This window comes from Octodon degus, unplaced genomic scaffold (assembly GCF_000260255.1).
Source record: "Octodon degus isolate 3935 unplaced genomic scaffold, OctDeg1.0 scaffold00115, whole genome shotgun sequence".
Classification (NCBI taxonomy): domain Eukaryota; kingdom Metazoa; phylum Chordata; class Mammalia; order Rodentia; family Octodontidae; genus Octodon; species Octodon degus.
Genome location: NW_004524691.1, coordinates 9,208,224 through 9,234,317, shown reverse-complemented (window position 1 = coordinate 9,234,317; position 26,094 = coordinate 9,208,224).

Sequence of the window (26,094 nt, the reverse complement as noted above, 5' to 3'; positions counted from 1 at the left end):
AATTAACAGGGAAGACCCACTCAGTGATACTTATGAGGCAAATCGCCAAAGCGAGGCACAGGTTTTAGAACTAAACTGACCATGCAACTATATTGTGTTCCCCAAAATATGGAACGAATTCTTTGGTCATATGAAATGTTTTCTTATTAATAGGTTGATAGAATAACTTAACTGATAATTTAGGCTACAAAGACAGAATCATTCATATGATTAGCCCTATAAATACACATTTCAATGTATTTACCTTTTTCTTATCTGTTAAAACTCTCACTTTTCATTTTTATGCACACCTAATAAATCAATTTTATAAGAAAATTCTCTGAAGAGTTTCTATCCGTTTGCTTTAAGTCCTTTTTTACTGCATGTTTTGTGCATGTGTGTGTGTATATGTGTTTAATTATTTCAGACCAAATGTATTTTGTAGATACTTTCTTCTTGATATTTTTATTTTAGATATATTGAATGTAGGAGATTGCTTATAGGTTACTATTATTTCAAATGATAATGTCTGGAATAGCTTTGGTAAATATATTTTGTTTCTATGTATATCTCTTCTTTATTAACCAGCTTATTGAGGTAAAATTAATGTAAAAATGTAGATAAATCAGTTTATGGTGGCACACTCTTTCAAGCCCAGCACTCAGGAGGCTGACTGCAAGTTCAAGACCAACCTGGACTACTAAGTGAGCTCAAGGCCAGCCTGAACTACACAGCAAAACTCTCTCTCTCTCTCTCTCTCTCTCTCTCTCTCTCTCTCTCTCACACACACACAAAGCAAATAAAATACATAATTTTTTACTTTTTTTTTGTGCTACAAGTCACCACCACATTTAAAAGGGTGCACATCCACATCCACCCACAAAGTTGTTTCCTTCTAATTCTGTATTATGCCCCAGTTGTTTACCTTTCCCTGGGCAATCAGTGGTGCAGAACTTTCCTATAGTTGGTGTTCTGAAGTATAGAACTCATAGCAAGCTTGTAAATTGTCGCTACCCTGACACATGTCATCAAATTGCTAATTAAGTCACTGATGCTACTAATTTTTTTTTTCTTTTTTATGTACTTAGCATGTGGTCTACAAGGTCTCACTGCACACATCAGACTCTTAGTGCTCTTTCCTGTTTTTTAGCCTCCCAATACCTGGAATTACATGTGCGCACCACCATATCCAGTCTCAATTGCTGTCTCAGTGTGCCCCAGGAGCGGGACCGGCAAGGCAGGCTGGGGATTGAAGCCCAGGCCCCTGCATCTGCCAAGCAGTCGCTCTAGTCCACACACTTATCTGGCGGGCCCTTTTCTAATTTTCTTTTGAAGACATTATATTAACTATTTATTTAATGGTAACTACAAAAATAGTTTGTCTTTGTTCAGTTTTTAAAACTAAATTTTGTTAAATATTTTTTTTCTAACAAAAAAAAGAATTGAGTTTTTCGCTTGTTTTTATTGAATTAGTTTGGAAAGGTATTTTGTTTCATTTTATCATAATGAATGATTATATACATGTAAATGTGAAAATCTCCTATTTCTGCTATTTACTAAATTTGTACTTGAGTTGAAATTTCTGATAAAACTATTACTTTACAAAACTATGCTTCTTTCTGTCATAGATTACTTAGTTACTCTCCAAAAACCATGTGGTCTTCCGAGACATGTCTGAAATCAGCCAAATATTTATGGAAACTGACAATATAATGGAAGTTTATTTTATCAGTGAGAACTTAAATATCTGTTCATAAGTAGTGTGAGAATTACTAACTTTTATTTTTCAATAAATACAAAGACAAATAGGAAAAATTATTTGGATTACTCCATTGTATCTAAAATGTAATGCCCAGGTAAATAAAACACAGAAAAAAAAAACACAAAAATTTAAAGCACATGAGTTAATGTGCTGATAATCTCAAAATAGAACACATAACTTGTATGAAAAATATTTATATAATTAACATTCTTATTTCTAAAATATTTATTGTGTTTAAGTGATGAAAACTTCATTTTTTGTTAGAGAAAAAGAGGGGCTACAAGCATACCCAATATTTTGGCCTTAGGCCTTCAAGGTCAGTGAAGACACAGGACATAAGAGAACCTGTGCTGTGACATCCTGTAACTCAGTGGTGTCCCAAATTTTCTGATCAAGGAGATTGTGAGGCCACAGGAGAAGGGGATCGATGATGTAGAGTGTGCCTAAGGAGAGTCACATAGAGAGAAAACTTTCTCTCAGGCTTTTACAGAGAGCAAAATGGTCAAGCAACGGCAGTAACTCATCCATAGGGCTGACACTGACAAAGGATCCACAAACTACTGTACATGGTTTCAAGGTAAACCCTGAGTGGATTTGACTGATCTTGTCAGATACAAAAGTTCCATTTTTAGTTATATAGGTCTTGCTTTAACTTGGTCTTAACCATCCAGCAGAAAAGTATAACCATGAGGTATAAAAAGTAAAGCTATATTAATATGCTGAGCTGTAAAAAGCTCAAGTCAACAACTTCTGACAATTGCCAGTTCTCCTGATAACCCACTACTATTATTGACTATTGAACTACATTGGATTACTTTGTAGAACTCAAGTACCTACAATATTTGAACTGGCATCAAGTATGAAAAGATCCTTTAAAAGATCCCAAATACAGCTTCTCCAACAACAATGAAACACCCAACACAAAACAAAAAAGGAAGATATAAATAAAGGACCATTTTGTAGTGAAAAAAATACATATATGTATATACAAAATAGTTAGGATAGATTTCAGCCAGAGCCTAGGCCTGGTATGAGTGAGACCACCTGGGGCCCACTAGAAACTCATTTGTCCCAGCACCCAGCATCCAGGCCAGGAATGTGAGTGATACTTCATCCATGAGAAAGGCCCGGTGTGTAACCCTGCAGCAGAACTCCCTGTATAAAGTCTAGAGGGAAGACCCACCCAGCTGATCAAGGAGCACAACATCTTGCCAGAGTGGTTCAGCAGGTTACCTCCAAGGGCTGTAGCAGGAAGAAGTGGAACACAGCAGCCATACCCAAGTCACACCCACCTGGAGGAGTTTGAACTGGACATACATTTGCCATTCCAGTCTTCATGTTATGTTTTATTCTTAGCAATTCTTTGCTATCATGAATACTTTTTCTTAGTTGATATTTTTGAATACATTAACCTACTTAAATGCTATGTGAATGCTCTGAATTGATCCCAGATTCGTACATATGATACATAACATTCTGTTCTCTTAGTTGGACTCACAATTAATTTTAGTTTTGGAATATTGTTTTGAAATATTTAATTACTTAATTAAATATTAAGTAATATTAATATTACTTAATTTTAATTTTTGTTTTATGATTTATACTGTATCTTTGAGTTACAATCTACTTATAAAACATGGTATGACATTTTCTCCTACTATTAGAAACTTTAAAAAGTTTATTTCCATTTTCCATTGATTAAAGAAAGGAATGTTCATTAAAAAAAAGTGAACAGAATGATGACACCAAGCCCACAGTAGAGAGCAGAACCTCCTGCCACAGCAGTCAAGCTCTTTTTCCAAGCAGTCCAAATAGGTATGTAGTCTCCATTTGGGAGTGTTCGTGATGCGCTTCTTCAGCCACGTGAAATGTGCCTTTCAAAAGGAAACCAGAAAATGTATGGAGGACCAATAAAAACAGTCAAGTAGACTTAAGAAAAAATAGTTAGGATAGATATACAGCTACTTTTTCTTAGTTCAATGAGAAAAAGGTTCATACTAATAGTGTTTAGACAAGATATCATGTCTGAATATTATACTCTGAGTAACTACTATGAAAACAACAATATGCAATGTACTGATTATACTTACTGTCCTACTAACCTGTTTTGAAACTGTTTCATTGTTATTTTTTCTCATTAAAATGAATAAAAAAATTTTTAAAGGAAAACCTCATTTTTATAAAATTGACTATGTCAGGATATAAACATATTTACACCAAACACACATAGGACTATTTATCTAAAATTTTTAGATTGTGTTTCACTTGTATACTTAAATATGCTCAAAAGAAATAAGTTTTAGTAATATATTTATAAGCATATTAGTATGTACAAAAAATTGTGACTTCTGTTTAGGTGAGAACAAATTATACTCTTGGAAAAAGATTCACACTTTTTTTTTTTTTTTTTTTTTTTAAAGAAGGGTCTACAGGGTGTTCCAAGTCTCACTACTAGATCGGATTCGTAGCGGTCCACCTGTTTACAGCCTCCCAAGAGCTGGGATTATAGGTGCACAACAGCATGCCCAGTCCCACTTGCCATCTCACCATGCCCCAGGGGCGGGGCCAGCGTGGTAGGCCTGTGTATGGATCCCCTGGCCCCTGTGACTGCTTGCAGGTGCTTTATCCACTGAGCTATTTGGCCAGTCTAAGATTCATAGTTTTAACTAGAGAAAATCTGCCTCTTTATGTATTTTTAAAAATACTTACAAAGCTTTCTTTATCACTGCTCTGTGAGAGCAGTTCTCTGCATATATTTTATAAGCAAAAACACATTGAGTTTGAAATTAAAATATTACATTAAAATGCTATTTATCACTTTCATTTGCAAGCATTGAATTATATTTCACTTAAAATTGCCAATGTCTAAAACACCTGGCTGAGAATAATTTATGAATGTTTCAAGATATTCTATTAATTACATATCTATTTTCATGTGTGTCACCCATAAAAAATAATCAAAATGAATAAAACTTGACACCTTGGACAGGGATTGTCTATCTAACCAAGTGATTTGAAGTCAATTTTATTACAACTTTAAAGACACAAATATCTTTGATATATTGCATTACAGGATATTAAAGTGTTTAAATTAATATTATAATTATTATGACCTTTGAAGTGCATTAGCTTAATTAAAAGAGAGACAAACACATTCTGTTAACTGCTGAAGTGATCGCTTAGGTCATGTGCTGTGTGGGGATGCTAGGCCTCATGGTCCTAAAATTTCAAGAGAGGTAATAAAGCTTCATGAAGAAAATGTAGCAGGTATTGTACTCTCCAGGAAGTTGGATTTTACATAGAAAATGAACAGTCTATAACTGGAATTTAGCAGTAAGTCTAGATTGTTAGTAAAAGTCAAATAAAATGCTTTGAATGTCAAGCAAAAATGTTGAGTTTTTTTAACTTTAATGTCAAAATTCCTCAAGCTTTTAAAGATTGCATATCCTTTGAGTTTTTAGTCCTTTTTCCATACACTCCAATCAGACATAAATTATTTTTGTCAGTACTTTGGATTATGACAATAATAGATCAATTTATTAAAATGTTTAGGGGCCGGAGAGATAGCTGAGTAGAATAAGTGCTTTCCTGGCAAGCACAAGGGACTGAGTTCAATTCTCGGTTCTGCCAAACCAAAAGAAAGAAAGAAAGAAAAATATGTTTCAATATTAATTAGTGACAACTCCTATTTATAATTTTTTTCCTTTGGAGATGAAGCAATTCTTTCCATATTTTCATCCACTGAAGTTAAGAACTTATGCTGCTAGGGCTGGTGAGATGGTTTAGTGGTCTAAAGCACCTACTTAGAACAAACTAAGCTAAGCAAAGCATAGGGACCGCGGTTCAATCCCCCAGCACCACATGCCAGCCAGCCCCGCCCCCTTGTGGGCTGAGCTGGCCACACACATACTAAATAAATAAATAAATAAATAAATTTTAAAAATTTAAGAACTTATGCTGCAGACCTTGGGGGATAAATGAATAATATATAGATGCTTATTATGCGGTACTGTGAGTCACCTAGCCAAGCATTTTGCACTGGAGGGAGAGATGCGAAAATGTGTGATAGTCATTTCTATCCAACAGCAAATGATGGGAAACTATAAAAGGACCTTGAGTGCCATTCAAGTCACAGAAGTGAGCCATGAAAGTGTGGACAAGGCCGACAGTACACTTGTGTGAGTGCCTGTGACTAGGCTGCTGTGGCTGAGGAGCTAAAATTTGAGTCTCATTTTAAGCATCCAGAATAAAACTTTTCCATCATATGTTTTGGTCCTAAAATTCATACTGGACATCAAAAACAAAAGCAAAAATAAAAGCAAACACTTTCTGAGTACTGCCGTGTATTACTTTCAGCTCTACAGGGCTAGAAACTAGGTGGTGGGAAGAAAACTGCAACCCAGACATAGTGTAGGGTCTTGATTAAAATTCCCAGCAAGTTCTAATGGCTGCAGGCCAGTCAGTGTTAAGTCAGTCCCCCAGGACTTCTGACCCCACAGGTTGGCATTTTAGGCTTAGCTGGGCTTACGTGGTAATGCATTCGCATCAGTGAATGAAAGGCTAAGTTCCATTTTTCATCTCTTAAATGACTGATTAAATTTGTACTTTATGAGCCAACTGTGGAGAAAGGCTCCATCACTGGTTGCACAGTGTTGCTTATGTTTATATATATATATAAGTAAACATCTCCAAAATTTTCCACAGGCTAAGGAATGGACTATGAAGTTGTCATTTTTTTTTCTTTAGTGAATTTAGGACAAGGTCTATAGGAAGTACAGGGTCTCACTAAATAGATTGGACTATGTAGTGATCCTCCTGTTTTCAGCCTCCCAAACTCTGGGATTACAGGCATGTGCCACCACACGCAGTCTTAATTGCCATCTCAGCATGACCCAGCGGCAGGGCCAGCATAGCACAGCCACTCTGGGGATCAAACTAGGGCTGCTACACTCTGCCTAAGCAGGCGTATTAGTCTGCTGAGCTATCTGGCCAGCCCTGACCAGTTATTTTTGAGACTGTGATTTTTTTAAAAAAAATTTTGAAAATTTTTAAGATTAACCTTGACATTTATTATGAAATGCCTTAAACTTCAAATAATATACTGTGGTGATGAGCACTGGTGAGACGCACAGAAGACTGAATTCCAAGCATGCACACATTACTTTTATCACAATTTTAGAAGAATTAGATGAGCAAAGACATTGATGTGAACGAGTTTGATCTATTTAGTCATTGCAATCTCTAGAATTTATGAAAGTATAAAGCAATCAAATGATTAATATAATTTTTGTTTATAATTAAGCAGTTTGCCCTTTCCATGTTACCTTAAATTAGCTAATTAACATTTCTGTTAGATTATTTCACTTATATATGCATAAAAATGGTACTACATTTTAAAGAATACCTGGGAATCAAAATGACTTTAGGCAATGTAAAAGATGGTTCCAATAACTCTGAGTGGAAATCCTATCTTTATTTCCTATATACACTATTTAACTGATGTTCACTTAAAGAAATGGAAGGAAATAAGATCTATAAAGCAAATAACTTGCCAACTAAAGCCTTTGTTTTAATTTTAGCAATGCTAAATGCATATGTACTTACATATAGAAATACACATCTTAAACTTAAAGATGAACCTTAACTTATTTTAGCCCTGGATTATCCATATGTGAAATGAGGGTGTTAATGCTAATTTTTCAAAGATGAACTATGATATCTATCTGCACATGTTTTAGGTTTAAAGAAAATGAATAAAAGTGAAAGCCAACAATAATGAACTGGTTTCAAGTACTGAGTTCTGTTTTTGGACACAAAAAATAATAGAGTTATTTAACTTGATACATATATAATATACACAACTGTCCATTTCATACCAAATCATAAAAATGGAATATAATTCAGATTAATGAATGCTAATAATGAGACTTAATGTATAGAAAATAAATCAATTTTTATTAAAGTTTATGATATTTTGATTCAGAAATTTTTAAGACTAGCAATTTCCAATACAGATGTTTATATGAAGAGGTTACAAAATTAAGGAAAGGCTTACATTTGGCTTTATAAGCATAATTACTCTTAAGAGTCAAAGGGTCTCATAGCAACTGTGATAACTATGGATTTCCTGAATTGTATTTCTACTTCTATCCATTTTGTAGTTTCCATCAAGTGCAAAAAGGACTTCTTTATCATTAATGTGTTTTAGTCAAATCAGATAAAAAAAAATATATGTTGTCACAGAGGTCAAAAAGGAATTAAGCTAGCAATTCATGAGATATGAATAAAGTTCCACATGATGATATTATATCTAGAAAATAAAACACTTATGAAATATTTACAAAACTATTAGCTTTTAATTTATAGGTGCGGGTGTCATTCTACCTTTTTGAAAACTACTCAAACTAGAAATTATGAAAACATAAAATTATTGCCTGCAGGTATTTAAATATTGACTAATACACAAAGTTTTAGGCAAATAAAAGAGGCATGCATTTCAAAGCTTACTAACAGGAGAGTAATGTTTTAGAAACTGTAAGAGGAGAGTTTTAAACTTTCATTGCAGAGATGAGAAACCTGTGGCATCAGAGACTATTCTGAGCAATTTTTATAGAGAATATAGAGAGCAAAAATGTTGCAGTACATACTCAAGGGCATCTCAGTTCTCTTCTCATAAAGAGGAGCAGAACAACCTCTTTGTTAGGTACTTAAGCTGGAAGGAGTGTGGAGAAAATTGAAGAGAGAGAAAAAAACAAAATAAAAACACCAAAGCTTTGCTGAGCTTTTTTTGAGTGTAGGGTCGCTGCCCCCAAATTTACTTTTGATGTGTTTTTCTGGTTTGTGAGCTACCGTATTTCCAAACACTTCAAATATCTCCCAGTGCTGTCTCCTGGAGCGTTACCTCAGGAAGAGAGGAGAGCGGGAAGGAGGGTGATGCCTTCTCTCGAGGCTCCCAGCCCTCTGCCACAGGCATGTGCCACAACCAAATGCAGATCAGGCGTGAATCTCCCCAAGCTGCCCGACTCCTACTCAGTGCTGACATGGAGAGCACATCTCATTTCTCTGTCTTAAGCATAGTGCATGAAAAACACAGTGTGACCAAACTACTCCCAACATTGCTGCAATTTTCCTCCCTGGAGGGAGAGTTCTGCAAACTAAAAATCATATAAGGGCGCTGTGGACAACTATAAAATGTTTTATGGATAAAGGGAACTCTGCAATGAGAAAAGGATGACACCAGTGCAATTCTCACATAGCTCTTTTCTGATGATATTATCTCATTTACAAGCCACATAACAAAATTTCCCATGACCTTTATATTTTTATATAGATGTGTACGATTAGAATCCCCAAATTTTTAACAATAGGCCCAAAATGATGTAAGTATTGAGCTAACTCTGGAATATGCATATTTGATTAAAAAAAAGTGAATGAAATATCTGGGTTCATCTTACTATTTTAAGATCTTGTCACGGTTTGGGGTAATACAGTGCAGGACATATTTTATAAGATTATTTTACAATTACCCAAAGACACGTAGACAATGGGTACAGGAAACATGTCCATACTAAAGACCAAACAATCCAACTGAGCGCCTGCATCCTAATATCCTGCAGGAGTCCAGCTCAAAACCAAGAGCTCTTGCTTAAGATGAGGACTAGATCTCCCCCAAAATGAACCATAGCCATACTCAGTGATCACAAGTGTCCTGAGCTCCTCCTCCAACAAGGACGGCCAAGTTCATCAGGAAAACCAGCATGACAAGGTCCTCCAGCAGAATAGCCTTCGAGCCAGCAGCTTCAACATCTCTAACAGCTTCTCCAATCAGCATCCCTAACAGTCTACAGGCAGCTTCTCCTAGTCTACCTTCTGTGCTGCTGGCAAGTCTTTGGGTGCACCTCCCACATCCTAGTTCAATTCAGCTGGGTGTAATAGGTTAATCACCAGTTAACAATACACTATAGAGTCATAGCTAGCTACAGTCACATCCATAAATAGCTATGCCACTTTGGGATAGATTTATAGCAAAAGCACTCTCTAACTCTGTGAATTCTTCTTCCACTGAGGGAAGTGGGTACTGCATATTCTGAAGACATTTCTTAGCTTTACGCAAACAACTTTTAGTTTACTGAGAACAATGTCTTGTCTTCTACCTGGACTCTCTACCATGGCTGACCCTGGTAATGAGAACTGACCCTGGCTTATATTCCACATTCACCTCCTCTTTAAGTTTGACTTCCTTTTGCCCATGGGAGGAAAAAACCAACAGACATTTCTTTATAGATTCTCTAGTCTTACATAAACACAAATTCTAAAGTTTCAGGTAATTTGATGTTGGACTGATTCAATCACATTATTATATATTTCAACCTAAATTTTATTGATATATTCCTTAGTCTAAATAAACTTTATCATTTTTCCCTATAGTTTATTTACCTTGGAGCTACACATGATTTATAATAGCTACATCATGTGGGTACATCTCATTAAACATTGGAGACTCTCATTCTCTCTGTTTTAAGACTATTGCTTTGTTCACTTACAAAACTAATTTACATTCCACTTGTAGGTAACTTCACAATGAAATAAGCCTACCAGCAAAATAACCATCATGCCTTTTATAGTCTGTATTTCAGTGTATTCAGAGAGCAATTTTAGAGGTGAGTTTGTGTAATGGTGAATTTTGTGTATGTGTTTGTATGTGTTTAGTGACAGTCTTGCCAGAATAAAACAGATCAGGATAAGAGTTCTTAAAAACAGTATTATATTTGAAACACTGATTGTAATATATGGCTAAGCAGGGAAAAGTAAAATAAAATAGTAAGTTCAAAAAGTGATGAAGCAGTTAGGTATCTCCAAGGAAGAAATGATGACTTCAGTTTTATTGCTAGCAAACAAGGAACACCAAGGTAACAACAGTAATTTACTTATCAACTCATTAAAACAATAAAGTCTTATCAATAATTATTCCCTACCATAAGCCTTTACCAAATACACACAGTGTTCCTTCTGCTTTTATAGCTTCTCTCTTGTAAATAAGGAGGATGGCATTATTCTTTCTCTCATGACTCAGCTAGACTTCACTGACAGGGAAGAGAGCACCGACGTCCTGGACTGTTCAGTGCTACGTGCTTATCTCAGGGAAACGCTGTTTTATGGGATTTTATGGAGTTATGCTGTATATTTTCCACAAAATCTTTTCAACCGAGCTCTGTTTCACCTCTCTCTGACATCTGGATGTAAGCAGCAGGGTCTGGCAGGTATGGAGAAAAACTGCTTTTCTGAGGTCAATCCTGAAGGATCCCCTCCAGGAGCACGACAGGCCTTCCTGGCAGAGGCCGGCAACACTGGCCATGTGGATTACAGTACCTGAGTCCAGAGACCACCCCAACAACTCACCTACCTCAACAAAAAAGGCACAGACTTAATGACACCTAAAGAGGAAAAATGAGAAAGGTAAAGAAATTCATAGTAACTAATCATGTATTGCCCAAAACTTTACAAGCAATCCTTTTTCCTGAACTATTTTGCAAAAATGCATTTTCACATAGTCATTTTGATGTAGTCATTTTAATATAACAAGATAGAACCTTGTTAAAGAAAATATCTACTCTAAGAATTTCTAGTCCAAGTATCAATTACCATCAGCTTTTATTTTATAATTTTTGACATTTCTCTAATTGTATTTTACCACTATTATAAGACAGAAGTATATATTAAGATTTTAATTTGTACTTAGTTCCACAGTATATAAAGACTGTCTCAAATTTTTCAGTTTAGAAATTTTATACTATTATATTGCAATTAGGTTATTGAGAGCTCATCGTTAGAAATTTAATGATGGACTAAGTTTCAGAGCCCGTTTGAGAGGTAACATGATTTCACTTGGTTCTTTAGACAATTTTTCCCTGGGTCTTATAAGTTTTGAAAATAAACTAAGAAATGTATGACACAGTGCTCATAGATACAAGTAAGGCCTGAGAAAAGGGGTATTTGCTTTAATAATTAATGGGCATGAAATATGATGTGTGAGAGAGGTATGAGGTAGGAACTCAGATACAGGAAAGGTGACCAAGGTTGATTCCTGAGTTTCTCTGTTCATGGGTTTAAGCCCCTTTCTAGCTTTCACACCCGTCGTTTGCCCAGAGCCCACTCTATCCCTCATTCTCATTGTGAGGCATATTCAGCTCAGAGGCAGAGAAAGGCTGGTCATATTTATTTATTTATTTATTTTCTCATTAAACTTTGTTTTCTTGGGTCTCAAAATTCTGTGACAGATTTTTGGTCAAGTTGTTTCCATTAAAAAGCATTGATTTTAAAAACTAATAACTTAAAACCTGCCACATAAGAAATGTGGTCCACAAAACATTTTCCTTTCCTTCTGAAGGTTTTATGATGCATTGTTATCATTATCCAGTCTTTCACTATTAAACTTAAATGGCCAATTGGGAGAAACAGTTCTGAGACCAGTCTTCCAACACTGATTAAGACTGGGATAGCAGGTGGCAGAGAAATCATTCAGCATTCTGAGCTTTCTGGGCAGATTTGGTGACCTTGCAAACTCCAGCAGCCTTCTTGTCCACAGCTTTGATGACACCCACAGCAACTGTCTGTTTATAGCATGAACAGCGAAATGACCCAGAGGTGGGTAGTCACTGAAGTTATCAACACACATGGGCTTGCCTGGAACCATGTCAACAATGGCAGTATGAACAGATTTCAGGGCCAGGGAGATGGCTCAGTAGAATAAGTGTTTGCCTGGCAAGTGGAAGGGCCTGAGTTCCATCCGTGGTTCTGAAAAAAAAAAAAAAAAAAAACAGATTTTAAAAATTTGGGCCCGTCTTCCAGCTTCTTACCAGACCGGTGATCAATATTTTCTTTCAGCTCAGCAAACTTGCAAGCAACGTGAGCTGTATGACAATCCAGGACAGGGGCATAGCCAGCACTGATCTGGCCAGGATGGTTCAGGATAATCACTTGAGCAGTGAAACCAGCTGCTTCCACTAGTGGGTCATTTTTGCTGTCACTGGCCACATTGCCACTCTGAACATCTTTGACAGACATGTTCCTGATGTTGAAGCCCACATTGTACCCAGCAAGAGCTTCAGTTGACCACCACGCTGGGTCTGGGAACATGAGTCTCCATTTGGCTCACAGGGACAGTGCCAATACCACCGATTTTGTAGACATCCTGGAGGGGCAGCCACAAAGGCTTGTCAGTTAGGTGAGTGGGTAGAAGGATGCAACCAAAGCTTCAAGCAGTGTGGTTCCGCTGGCATTGCCATCTTTACGAGTGAACTTCCATCCTTTGAACCAAGGCATTTTAGCACTTGGCTCCAGCATGTTGTCACCATTCCAACCAGAAATTGGCATAAAAGCTACAGTGTCAGGTTTGTACCTGATTTTCTTAATGTAGGTGCTGCCTTCCTTGACAATTTCCTCATATCTCTTCTGGCTATAAGGTGGCTCCATGGAATCCATTTTTTTAACATCATTAGTTGTTTCACACCCGGTGTGTAAGTCAGAAGGGCATGCCCAGGGGTCTGCCCGTTCTTGGAGATACCAACTTCGAATTCACCAACGCCAGCAGCAACAATCAGGACAGCACAGTCAGCCTGAGATGTGCCTTTAATCATGTTTTTGTGAAGTTTCTGTGTCCAGGGGCATCAATGATGGTCACTTAATAATCGCTGGTCATATTTCCACAGGGAAATGTCAATGGTGATACCATACTCACACTCAGCTTTCATTATCTCCAAGATGTAGGGATATTTGAAGGAACCCTTCCCCATCTCAGCAGCTTCCTTCTCAAATTTTTCAATGGTTCTTTAGTTGATGCCACTGCGTTTGTAGATCAGATGGCTGGTGGTGGTGGGCTTGCCAGAGTCCAAGTGTCTGTGGATGGCAATATTAATGTGAGTCTTTTCCTTTACCATGTTGGTTTTGATTTACTGGTTTTCACTATACTTGTAGTCTCCCGGAAAACCTGTTGCGAAAAAGCTGATAATATTTTAAAAGCTGAAAATAATAGTTTTTCTTTAAGCCACTTAACAAGCAAACTTGCATCAAAGTTGCACATCAGGGGTCATCAAGATAGATCAGTAGTAAAAGTGCTTGCTTGGCAAGTGCAATGGCCTAAGTTCAATCCTTGGTTCCACCAAAAAAAAAAAAAAAAAAAAAAAAAAAGTTGCAAATCGAGCTGACATGCCTGAATCTCCTGGCTTCGCAGTGAATTTTTCAAAGCCATTAGAAAGATCAGATGTGTCCTAAAAAATGTCATGAGCACATCTAAATCTGTGTGTCCCAAACACACACACACACACACACACACACACACACACACACACACACACATACACACACTGAACCATCCCTCAGTCCCTTTTCTGTTCTGCAGTTGGTAAAGAACCTACCACTAATGTGTTCAAATATGTACCTTTTTAATCAAAACTTTTGCTTTAGTCTTTAAAAGTATAGTAATAATCACTTGATAGAATGCCATGGCTTTTTCCAACTATTTTAAAGTATTACTTTCCCCAAAGTGGCAATTCAAATCCATATCAAGCATAGAAATAAAGTGCTTAGTAAGCATGAAAAGTAATACAATTTTCTGCTGAAGACTAAATCCCATTTTAAGAAAATCTTAATGGACTTAAGGATAATATATCTTTTCAATAATAATATATTCTGCAACTAGTTCAATGTGAAGGAAGGATAACCAAGGGCATCATTTTTCTGTCAGAAACAATATATGCTAGAGCAGCTAAGAGGCTATTTCCATTTGTAATTTCAATGCCTTGTAATTGAAGAAAATGTTGACTTTTAGCTTTTAGTTTAATTATATTTTTTATTTTAACCTCCACAATCATATCAATACATATATTATATGAAGAATGAGATGTGAAGACAGAAATAAATTATATGTTATTTGGGGAAAATAACATGACCCTTCAGTTTAGTCACTACTCTATAGATGAGGAATAATTGGGTTCTTTTTATAAAAAAAATTTTGAAAATATTTTACTACTATCATTAATCAATATATAAATATGTCTACAATATGTGTAAGATACGAGCTCTAACCTTTAAATCATTGCACAGTTTTCTATCTCCTTCTGAAAATTCTTCACCAGATTCCAACATGAATAAGCTTTTAATGCAATTTAAGTAGAAGAGTATTTACAGCATCTTAGAACAACAACAGTAAAAATGTTCAGCTTTTCATTGCTAAATTAAGTCCTCAGTGGTATGTTTGCATAGGCCATTTTTCGATGGACGGTAGATCACAATGAAATAAATTTAATATAAAAAATAAATAAATGAGTAAATATCACCATTGATTTTAAATTTTTTGAGACTAGATTTTTACTTTATACATTTATATTATTTAATTCTTTTTTTTTTTTTTCATTTATGTATTTGGTACAGGGTGTCACTACACAGCTCAGACTCATAGTGATCCTCCTGTTTTCAGCTTCCCCAGTGCTGGGATTACAGTTGTGTACCACGACGCCCAGACTCATTCATCGGCTCACTGTGCCCCAGGGCAGGGCCAGCATGGCATGCATGATCTGTGATCAAACCCTGGTCCCTGTGCTTACCAAAGAAGGCACTTAGTCTGCCCATCTATCTTGCCAACCCAAGTATTTCATTCTTGTGAATTTATTTTTGCCATTGATCCTACTTGCCCTGGACCAGCACTTTAGTTTCAAAGTTGCACATGAAGAAACTACCAATGATGGTTAGTCATGACATCATGCTTGGCCATACCCGGGTGAGTGCCCCAATCATGTCATTCTTTCTATTCTGATAGTGACACTTATATAACTGCACCAGTAATGGTGGGGAGTAGATCTCTAATATAACTTACGAACTTTAAAACAGTTTCACCTGCAGCATATTAATTGTAAATTTGTGACTTTGATCATTTGGTTGTTAGGCAATCCTACCAACTCAAATCTGATGATTTATATAAACATCCCCAACTATGGGAGAAAAAAAAGAGCTCAATCTCTGCCTAAGTGATTAAAATCCTGAAATATATAATTCATATGAAAGAAAATCAGCTTGTTACTCTATTCAGTCTGAATACAAAAATAAAAGGCCACTACTTATAATTTATTTGCAAAGCTAGTATATTTTAGCATCTACATCATGTTGAGTACTTTTTATTTCCTTTTGCTTTTGTTACTTTTCCATTAAGATTTCTCATTTGAATAAAAAAAAGCTACAGAAGGATGAAATATATTCTTTATAAAACAGTTGTTAGGGCTGGAGAGATAACTTAGTGGTATAAGCAACTGCCTAGTAAGTGTAAGGACCTGGGTTTAATCCCCAGTTCCATATGCCATGCTGGCCCTGGAATCTTGGGCATTATGTACCAGCCATTGAAACTGGGCATGGTGGTGCATGCCTGTAATCACAGCTCTGGGAAGGTTAAGATAGGAGGATCATTACAAGTCCTAGCTCTGTAGCAAGACCTTGTACCAAGGAAAGATAGAAAGAAAAAAAAAAAGAAAGAGAAAAAAAGAATTTTTTAAAAGTTGTTAAAAATAAAACTGAATAATATGTGAATACTTTGTAGCCTCAAGGGACAGAGAGATCAAAGAAACAGTGAAAATTTAGTCCCTTTTATCCTCTATTTACTAAGCATATAAACAAATAAAATAAATTTCAACTCAAATGAGATATCCATATTAAATAAAATTAGGCAATGACATGAAATAATATACATTTTTATAGAAAACTGAGTTAATTTTCCTGCAATATTTGATTGAGCAAAATACAAAGATAAAGTAACGTAAGTTTATGGTGATGATTTAAATATGCCCTACATTGAAAATGTTAAGAATACTATGAAAAATTAATGAGAAAAAACCCACAAAAACCCCACTAACATATAGAGATTAAATAACACTATCCTCAGCAAAAATGGGTTACAGATGAAATCAAACAAGAAATTGAGTAATATCTACAATACAAAGAAAATTCAAACAGAACTTACTAAACAATGTGTTATGGGGGCAAGGGAGATGATGGCTCAGTAGAATAAGCGCTTTCCTGGAAAGAGCAAGGGTGTCAGTTCAATCCCAGGTTCCGCCAAAAAAATAAAAAAATAAAAAGAATGTGTAATGTTATGAAAACAGTTCTCATAGAAAAATTTATAGAACTCACACATTAGAAAAACAGAACAAGAACAAATAAATATTCTAATGATGCACCTCAAGCTTTTACAGAAAGAAGAGCAAACCAAGCTCAAAACCCAAAGACGGGATGAAATTATAAACATGAGAGCAGAAATTAATGCAATTGACACAAAGAAAACAACACAAGTAATTAATGACTCAAAGTGCTGGTTCTTGGAAAGATTAGATAAATTGAAAGACCCCTAGCCAAACTCATAAAAAGGGGAAAGGAAAAACTAAAATTCAACAATAAAGAATGAAAAGGGCAAAATTACTACAGATCCTGTGGAAATTTAGAAGATCATCAATAGGTATTTTGAAAATCTTTGCTCTCACAGAATCGAAGACATAGAAGAATTGGACAGATTTCTAGATAGGTACAAATTACCAAAACTAAATAAAGAACATTTAAAAACTCTGAATAACCCAATATCAGCCAATGAAATTTAAAATGTAATAAAAAACATACCAACAAAGAAAAGCCCAGCTGAATTCTATAAGAAACTTAGAAAAGATTTACTCCCAATGCTCCTCAAACTCTTCAATGAAGTGGAAAAGGAAGCAAAATTATTGCTGGAGGTAAGTATTATACTGATACCAAAACTGGAGAAAGACTCAGCAACAACAAAAAAAAGGAATTAAAGGCCGATCGTTCTTATTTACAGTAACACAATACTCAATCAAATGCTAGCAAATAGAATGTAGCAAATTATAGGAAGATTATACATCAGGACCAGTTAGGATTCATGCCAGGGATGCAAAGATGGTTCAACATACACAAATCTATAAATGTACTACACTATATCAATACAGCCAAAACCAAACACTACATAATCATCTCATTAGACATGGAAAAGGCTTGTGACAAAGTCCAACATTCACTCATAACCAAAGCCCTACAGAATATTGGAATAGATGGCATGTACCTCAATCTGAAAAGAACTATTCATGAAAAGCCAACAGTCAACATCATTCAAAAATGGAGAAAAACTGAAAGCTTTTTACTAAAATCAGGTACAGGACAAGGATGTCCACTATTACAACTCCTATTCAATACAGCCCTAAAAACATTAGATAGAGCCATTAGAAAACAAAGAGAAATAAAAGGGATAAAAATAGATAAGGAAAATATTAGACTATCATTATTCTCACACAAAATGAAGACCCAAAACACTCTACCAAGAAGCTATTAGAATTAATAAACAAATTCAGTAGCATATCAAGATACAAACTCAATACCCAAAAATCAACAGCCTTTCTCTATATAGATAACAAACTCACTGAGAGACTAATTAAGGAGAGAATACCTTTCAAAATAGCATCCAAAAAATTAAATATTAGGAATCAATCTAACAAAGAAAGTAAGAGATATATACAATGAAAATTACAATACTGTGAAAAAAGAGATCAAAGAGGCCTTCAGAAATGGAAAGATATTACCTGCTCCTGGATCAGAAGGACCAACATTGTGAAAATGGCCACATTCCCAAAATTGCTATATAGACTTAATGCAATCCTTATCAAAATACCACTAACATACCTCACAGATCTAGAGAAAACATTCCTAAAATTTGCTTGGATTCAGAAAAGACCTAGAATAGAAAAGGCAATCCTGAGCAAGAAAGGGAAGGCAGGAGGCATTACAATCTCTGACTTGAAACTGTACCACAAAGCTAGTGACAAAATCAGCACGATACTCAAAAAAAAATGAGGCTCAGTGAACTGATAGAAGATTCAGATACAACTATAAACACAATCTTGTCTTTGACAAAAGCACCATACATGTTCACTGGAAGAAAAGTAGCTCTTCAACAAATGGTCCTGGAAAGACTGACTCTCCCCATGTTGAAATTAAACCTAGATCTGAGTCTATGTACATGCACTCAACTAAAGTCAAAATGGATGAAAGATCTGAACATTAAAATAGAAAGATTAAACCTACTGAAAGAGAAAGTAATTAGAAATCTTGAAGACATAGGGGTAGGCAGATAGTTCATGAATAAAAACCAAACTGCATGAGAAAAACTACAAAGAATCAACAACTGGGATCTCATCTTTTTTTTTTTAATTTTTTTTTATTTTTTATTTATTTGAGAGAGAGAGAGAGAGAGAGAGAGAGAGGTGTGTGTGGCCAGCTCAGCCCACCAGGGGGCGGGCTGGCTGGCATGTGGTGCTGGGGGATTGAACCGCGGTCCCTGATGCTTTGCCAAGCTTGTTCTAAGTAGGTGCTTTAGACCACTGAGCCATCTCTCCAGCCCCCTGGGATCTCATCTTATTGAGAAATTTTTTCACATCAAAAGAGATCACCATCAGGGTAAAAAGACAATCCATAAATTGGTAAAAAATCGTAACCAACAATCATTCAAAGGACTTGTATATACAATGTATAAAGAACTAAAATATCAGACCCCCAAAACTCAAAGACTCAATTCAAAAATGGGCATCTGAAATAAATACATACTTCTCAGAGGAAGAGTTATGAATGGAAAATAAGTACATGAATAAATACATATTCCATTGCACTGGTCATTTGAGAAATGCAAAATAAAACAACATTAAGATACAATTTTACCCCACAAAATGTGGCTGCATAAAGAAATCAGCTAATCGCAAATGCTGGAGAGGCTCTGGGAAAAAGAGCCTTCTTCACACTGATGGGAACATAGACCACTAAAACCACTATGGAAATCAGTGTGGAGACTCCTCAAAAAAGTACGACCTGAAATCCCATTCAATACAGCTATCCCCCTTTTGGGTATTTTTAGAAAAGAAATGAAAACATCATACTACAGTAAAATATGTGCACCCATGTTTATAGCTGCACAATGTGTCATAGCCAAATCTCGGAAGCAGAGAAAATGCCCATCTCCTGAGAAACAGATGAAAAACATCTAGTATTTTTATACAATGGAGCATTACTCAGCAATGAAGAAAAACTTGAGGTTCTTATAGGTACAACTAGAAGCTATTCTCATAAGTGAAATAAATAAGACCTGTATGAGTAAACATAATGTTTTCTCTCTAGTGTAAGTTACCTGAAAGAATAAATAAAATGTTAAAAGCATAAAAGATATAGTAAAATGGAAAGAAACTGAACATAAGGAAGAAGTAATGAAGATGAGAGAATAGAAAAAAAGAGAGAACAAAAAGGAAGGGGAAAATCGTACAAGTATATACACAGGATAGCTGATAGAATTGTAATATTGACTCCATCAGTTCTTTGAAAATAGCAGTTAATGTCTAAAAGTTTTACTTTGACTAACTCTATATGCTAATGTCTGTAATTGGAGCAACTACACTGAACACAGCAATATGCAATACAAAAACCATGGCTGAATGTACAGCATTTTTATGTCTTATCAATTATGATTATACTTTCTTTAAAATAGATTGTTTTTAAAGTAATAAGGACAAGAAAAAGTTTTATTAAAAGTAAGCATTAATGTTTAATTATTTATCCCATCTTGCATACCTACACCTCTTAATATGAGCAACAGACTTGACAATAAAAATATGTAATGTTGCAACCATTGTTAATTTGCTATTTATATTTTGAAAATCTATACTCTATGTACTGCTCTATGTTACTCTGTTTCTGTCTTTATTTTTGCTATATGTTTATACTTTTGTTTTTGTTTATAATCTTTAAAATAAAATAATATTGAATTTTGTTAAAAAAGAGAGAGAGAGAGCAACAGTTTACATTCAGTGATGCAAAGCTGTACATCATCTGAATCCTGGAAGCTCTTCATGGACCAGCTTGGCTCCTTCAGTCTCCGATTTTCCCCTATGGGAGGATCGTTTACATAGCTTTATGTTTTATGCTTTGCAAGTAGTTTTCTACTTTCTGAGTGCCTATTTGCTGTGTCTTAGTAGTTTCAAATTTTATTTTTTATTCTGCAACACATAGGCTCTGCTGCATGCCCCTTTCCATCACGCTTTGTCTGTCACTTAATTTGTGAACTCTCAGAAACCAATTGCAAGGACAGGGAATCATTTTCCTCTTTAGCTTCTGAGATTTCACATTTTAAAAGAATAGCTTTCCAATACCAACTTGCTTACAATGATTAACCATACAAACCTCACCTCCATAAATTTTTTCCTTTGCCTATTATACTACACGAATAGTTCTTGTAAATTATTAGATATAAGTTTAAATTACTAGAATAAAAGAATACTGTGAAAAAATATTAAAAAATTAAATATTGTTAAATACAGCCCAATACCCATTGCAAAATGCATGTTATCTCCGAAACGGTACATGGGAAGCGTGGAGGCACACTCAGATGCACACATTCTTATGTTTACACTAGGGCCGGCGAGATAGTTCAGCAGACTAAACACCTGCTTAGGAGAGTACAGAGACCGTAGTTCCATCCCCAGCACAACATGCCACACTGGCCTCACCCCCAAGTGCAATGAGCCAGCCACTGAGATCAGGCATGGTGGCATACACGCCTGTAATCCCATCCTAAAATGTAAAGTCTAAAATTCTAAGAATGAGCATTCAAAATATTATACCACTAAATTCTGTAACACTCAAGATGAACCAAAATTATACATTTTGTTGTTTTTCTTTCTGCACTCATTATGTATTATTAAATCTGTGACTTTGTTCAAACTATTTCTACCCATTAACTTAGCAAGCAAACTTCCCGAGTGTTTACTACGTGCCAAAGAGTTAAAACTTTACAAGCATTACTTCTAAAGTACACCTGGCCTCTTAACTCTGTTACTTCTGTTCTCTCCTAACTTTTACAACTATCTTACTATATTGATTTTCTAGCTCCTATAGATATTTCACTCTATCATACAGCAGTATCATTTCATATTGTTGCAAGTGTTTTCATACATAACAATGTATTCTTCTGCCTAGATTGTAATATTTCTAAAGACGTTCTATTTCCTGTTTAAACTGGTATTTAGCAAGACTATCTTGTCCACTAAATATAACTCTACAGGTACCACAAAATCTTATTAAACACAGCTTGAAAGATAATTACTTTAAAAGCATAAATTAGTATGACTATAAAAGCCCAGATTAAGATTTATAACAACTTTACACTTATCCTCTTTATTGAGAAAAAGTAATAGAATATAATAAATTCTCTTGAAATAAAATTAAACTACAATTATGAGATTATATACTACTTAACAAGTAAACACTATGTGACAAATGCTCATGAGATTTATTTCTTGTAAGTTCAACAATTATATTCACTTTGACAAGGGAACATCAGAGATCCCAAAGGTTAAGTGACATGCTTCAGACTTTGAAAGGATAGGAGGGGTGGGGTTTAAATGCCAATTCACCTGCTTTACTCTTATATTCTTTCACTCATAAAGTCTAAGGAAATGTTGTATGTTCAATGCTTTGTTTATTTAAATTGAGTAGTACACTAAGATACTTCCTGGACTCTTAAACAAGGACAAACAGTTTCAAGGTAAATATTGCTTTTCTAAAAATTAGTGCATTGTGAAAAAAATAGTTTAGTAGCCAAGGAAATAAATAATTATACTGAACAAATAAACTGAAATTTCTAAAGAGCAAGATTTTTATTATTCATATGCATTTTTGATTCTTATTTTGGGAGGAGGGCAATGATAGATCAGAAAATTAAGAAATATAGTAAACAAATGGAAAAACTTCTATACATCCTAGCCCAGTCACAGAAAAAAATACTATGGTATGGTTCTAACAGACTCACAATATGATCTATATCCTATCAATTTTATGTTTTTTCTAATCATGGTAAAATAAGCTAAATCTCTCTGGTGCTGAGGATAATCTTATATGATTTCCCTAACACACGCTGTAAGAATATCCTATGTCAATTTGAACACTAACGTTTTATCTAAAGAACTTTAATTCTCTTTTCTCAGTGACATTAGCTGATTCTATAGAAATCAAAGGAATTAGATCTATGTAATTTTGTATTTGTCGCAATAACTACTTGACTCACTATTAATATAGTTTATACTGTTGAAGATGTATGTACCATATTAATCCAAAGGAGAACCTATATAGTTTATTTAGGGAAAAGATATTAATGTTAATTAACATTAAAATGACACTGAAAATAATAATGATATGTTAGTGATTACTAAGACCTTGAAAAAAACAAAGTAACAAGTAGACATCATACATTGCTATAACTATGTAATGTAGAACTCCATGTGGGGAAGTAATAGACATCATTGAACTTTTTAGATTTTAGGTAAAGTGATGAAAACGCTCTTGATAACCACAGCAATAAAATTCCACCACATTATATTAGGATGATGAATTCATATGCTAAGTAAATAAATAACATTTAGAGATGTCATCCACTCCTACTGTGAGGAAGACATTGAGTAAGTTTGAGATGGATTTTGTCAGAGAAAAATCTTGAGGATAATAACATTCATTTGAATATTTATAAAACTACTAGGAAATTATGTTTACCTCATAAGTTAAAAACCTGTAGATAGCTCAGTGGACTAAAGTGCCTGCTTAGGCAGGCTCAGGGACAATGGTTCAATCCCTGGTATGCTGTGCTGGCCTCACCTCCAGGGTGTGCTGAGATGGCAACTGAGACTTGGCATCACAGCACACCCCTGCAATCTCAGTGTTTGGGAGGCTGAAAACAGGAAGATCACTATGAGTCCAATCTGTGTAGTGAGACCCTGTACTAAATACATTAAATAAATAAAGTTTAAAAGCCTCTTGGCTAAAATTAGACCCATGCCTAGCACCAAGCACAAAGCTAAAGTCAAACTGGAACAAAGATTTAAATTTTAAAAGAGAAACACTAAATCTTCTGGAAGAAATGTAGATAGAAATCTTAGACATTGGGGTAGGGAGAGAGTTCATGAACAAGAACCAAACTGCATGGGAAGTACTTAAAGAATCAACAACTTGGTTCTTACCTTTTTGAAAAGTTTCTGTACTTCAAAGCAAATCTCCAGCAGAGTAAAAAGAAAACCCACAAACTAGCAAAAAATTATGGCTGACTGTCCCTCTGACTCTCACAAAGGCCTTCTATCTGAACATATGAAAAATTAAAAAAAAAAATCAACCACCCTAAATTCAAAGACTGAATTCAAAAACGGGCATCTGAGATGAACATACTCTTCTCAGAGGAAGAAATACAAATGAAAAGTAAATATATGAAAAAAGGTTCAGCATAAATGTCATTTGAGAATGCAATTTAAAACAATGTATCCAGAAGTCAGCCAGTAACAAATACTAGAAGAGCTGCGGAGAAAAACGAATCCTTGTGCACTTTTGGTGGGAATGCAGATTGGTACAACCACCATGCAAATCACTGTGGAGATTCCTTCAAAAGCTAGGATTGGAGATCCTATTCAAGCCAGCTGTACCCCTACTGGGTATTTTTCCAGAAGAACTGAAAGCATCATACCACAGTTGTATATGAGTACCCATGTTTATAGCAGTGTAATTTGTCATAGAAATTATATCATAGAAATATTATGTCATAGAAAATTATGTCATAGAAATTATATCCTGGAAATAGCCCAGATGCCTATCCACTGAAGAATGGATACAGATGTGGTATTTTTACACAATGGAGTAATATTCAGATATAAAACAGGATAAATGTGAGATTTTGTCATTAAATCGATGCCACTAAAAAACATAATCTTCAGTGAAATAAATCAGACCCACATGTACAAACATTGTATCGTCTCCTTAGTGTGAGAACCTGAGAGAGAAAAATGGAATCTGAAGACTAAGATCAGTACTGGAAAAAGGCAATGAACTTATTCAAAAGGAAAGAGTTATGCAGTTGAGGAGATTGAAAGAGGGAATGGAGAAAAGAGATTCATTTATGTATGTAAGAAAGATAGTTTGGACAACTGTACTATGTATTTCTGCTGGTCTATGGAGAGAAGCATTGCACACTTTAATACATTTTGTCTCCTTTTTCAATTGTGTGTACTTTTTCACTTCTTAATTTCTTACATCCTTTTCTTCTTCTTCTTCTTCTTCTTCTTCTTCTTCTTCTTCTTCTTCTTCTTCTTCTTCTTCTTCTTCTTCTTCTTCTTCTTCTTCTAATTTTACATGCATATGTCTGGTACTATGAATAACTGGTTGGAAGAAAACACTACGTAATACAACAAATATTGTGAAGTTCATATTACTTTGTTAAGTGAAATTCTGCATCACTTGTAATTTTTTTCTGTTTTAATTCTAATTTGTACTCTCTTTAAAAAAAATAAAAAGTTTAAAAAATAAAATGCTTCATGGTACAGCACAGCTTGCTATGTATCTCACCATAGTCAGCACTGTCTCTTACAGCTGTATGTCCATCATACATTGTCAGATCTACCCACTGAAACTAACGTTCAGGAGGAAACTCGGAACCATAAATCATAGTAAAGCAATTTATTATCATCTTTACTAACTAGTGTGGAATTTCACTAACATTGTGAGACTATATAAGAATTGTTCTTCTGTTCCTACATATCTCTCAGGAGAGCTATATACACCAGAGATATGGTATGCATGAAGTAAGAAAAACTCTTGCAATAATGTGTGTAAAAGGAATATATCTGACCCTAACTGGTAGTTAATTTAATGTAAAAGTTAATCATATAATTAAATATATTTGGATATAAACTTCAATTATACTATTTTCTGAACTTTATGCAATTCATTTACTGTTTTAGTAAATAGTAGATTATTCTGAACCAAAATATCCAACTCACATTCATTAAGGTAAGATACTAACTAAAAATCAGATATTTTTGGGTGTAAGCAACTACAGTGAGAAAGTGCTATGTATCATTCATATAAAGAAGGAATGGGCATAAGTTCTTAACTGAGATCATACTTTAATATTTGCTTAATCTTTTATTTGGTGGAATGGCTTTTCTGTTTTATCCATACAAAAATACTATCATTGTATTAATTATTTCACTACTTATTTGACAAAAAAGCAAGTTAATTATTAATACAGTACCATGGCACTTGTTCAGCATGGCAAAATTTGACTTTTCCTCTCAGTGGATATTAGAAGGACAAGGAGAGGTAGATTTAACAGGGTCCTAGAGACAATAGTTCTTTTTTTTTTCTTTTCAAAGTTTTATTGATAAACATATAGCAATGAGACAGTTTCAAATCAAATCGAAAGTACAGTTTCAACAAATAATACACTGCATATA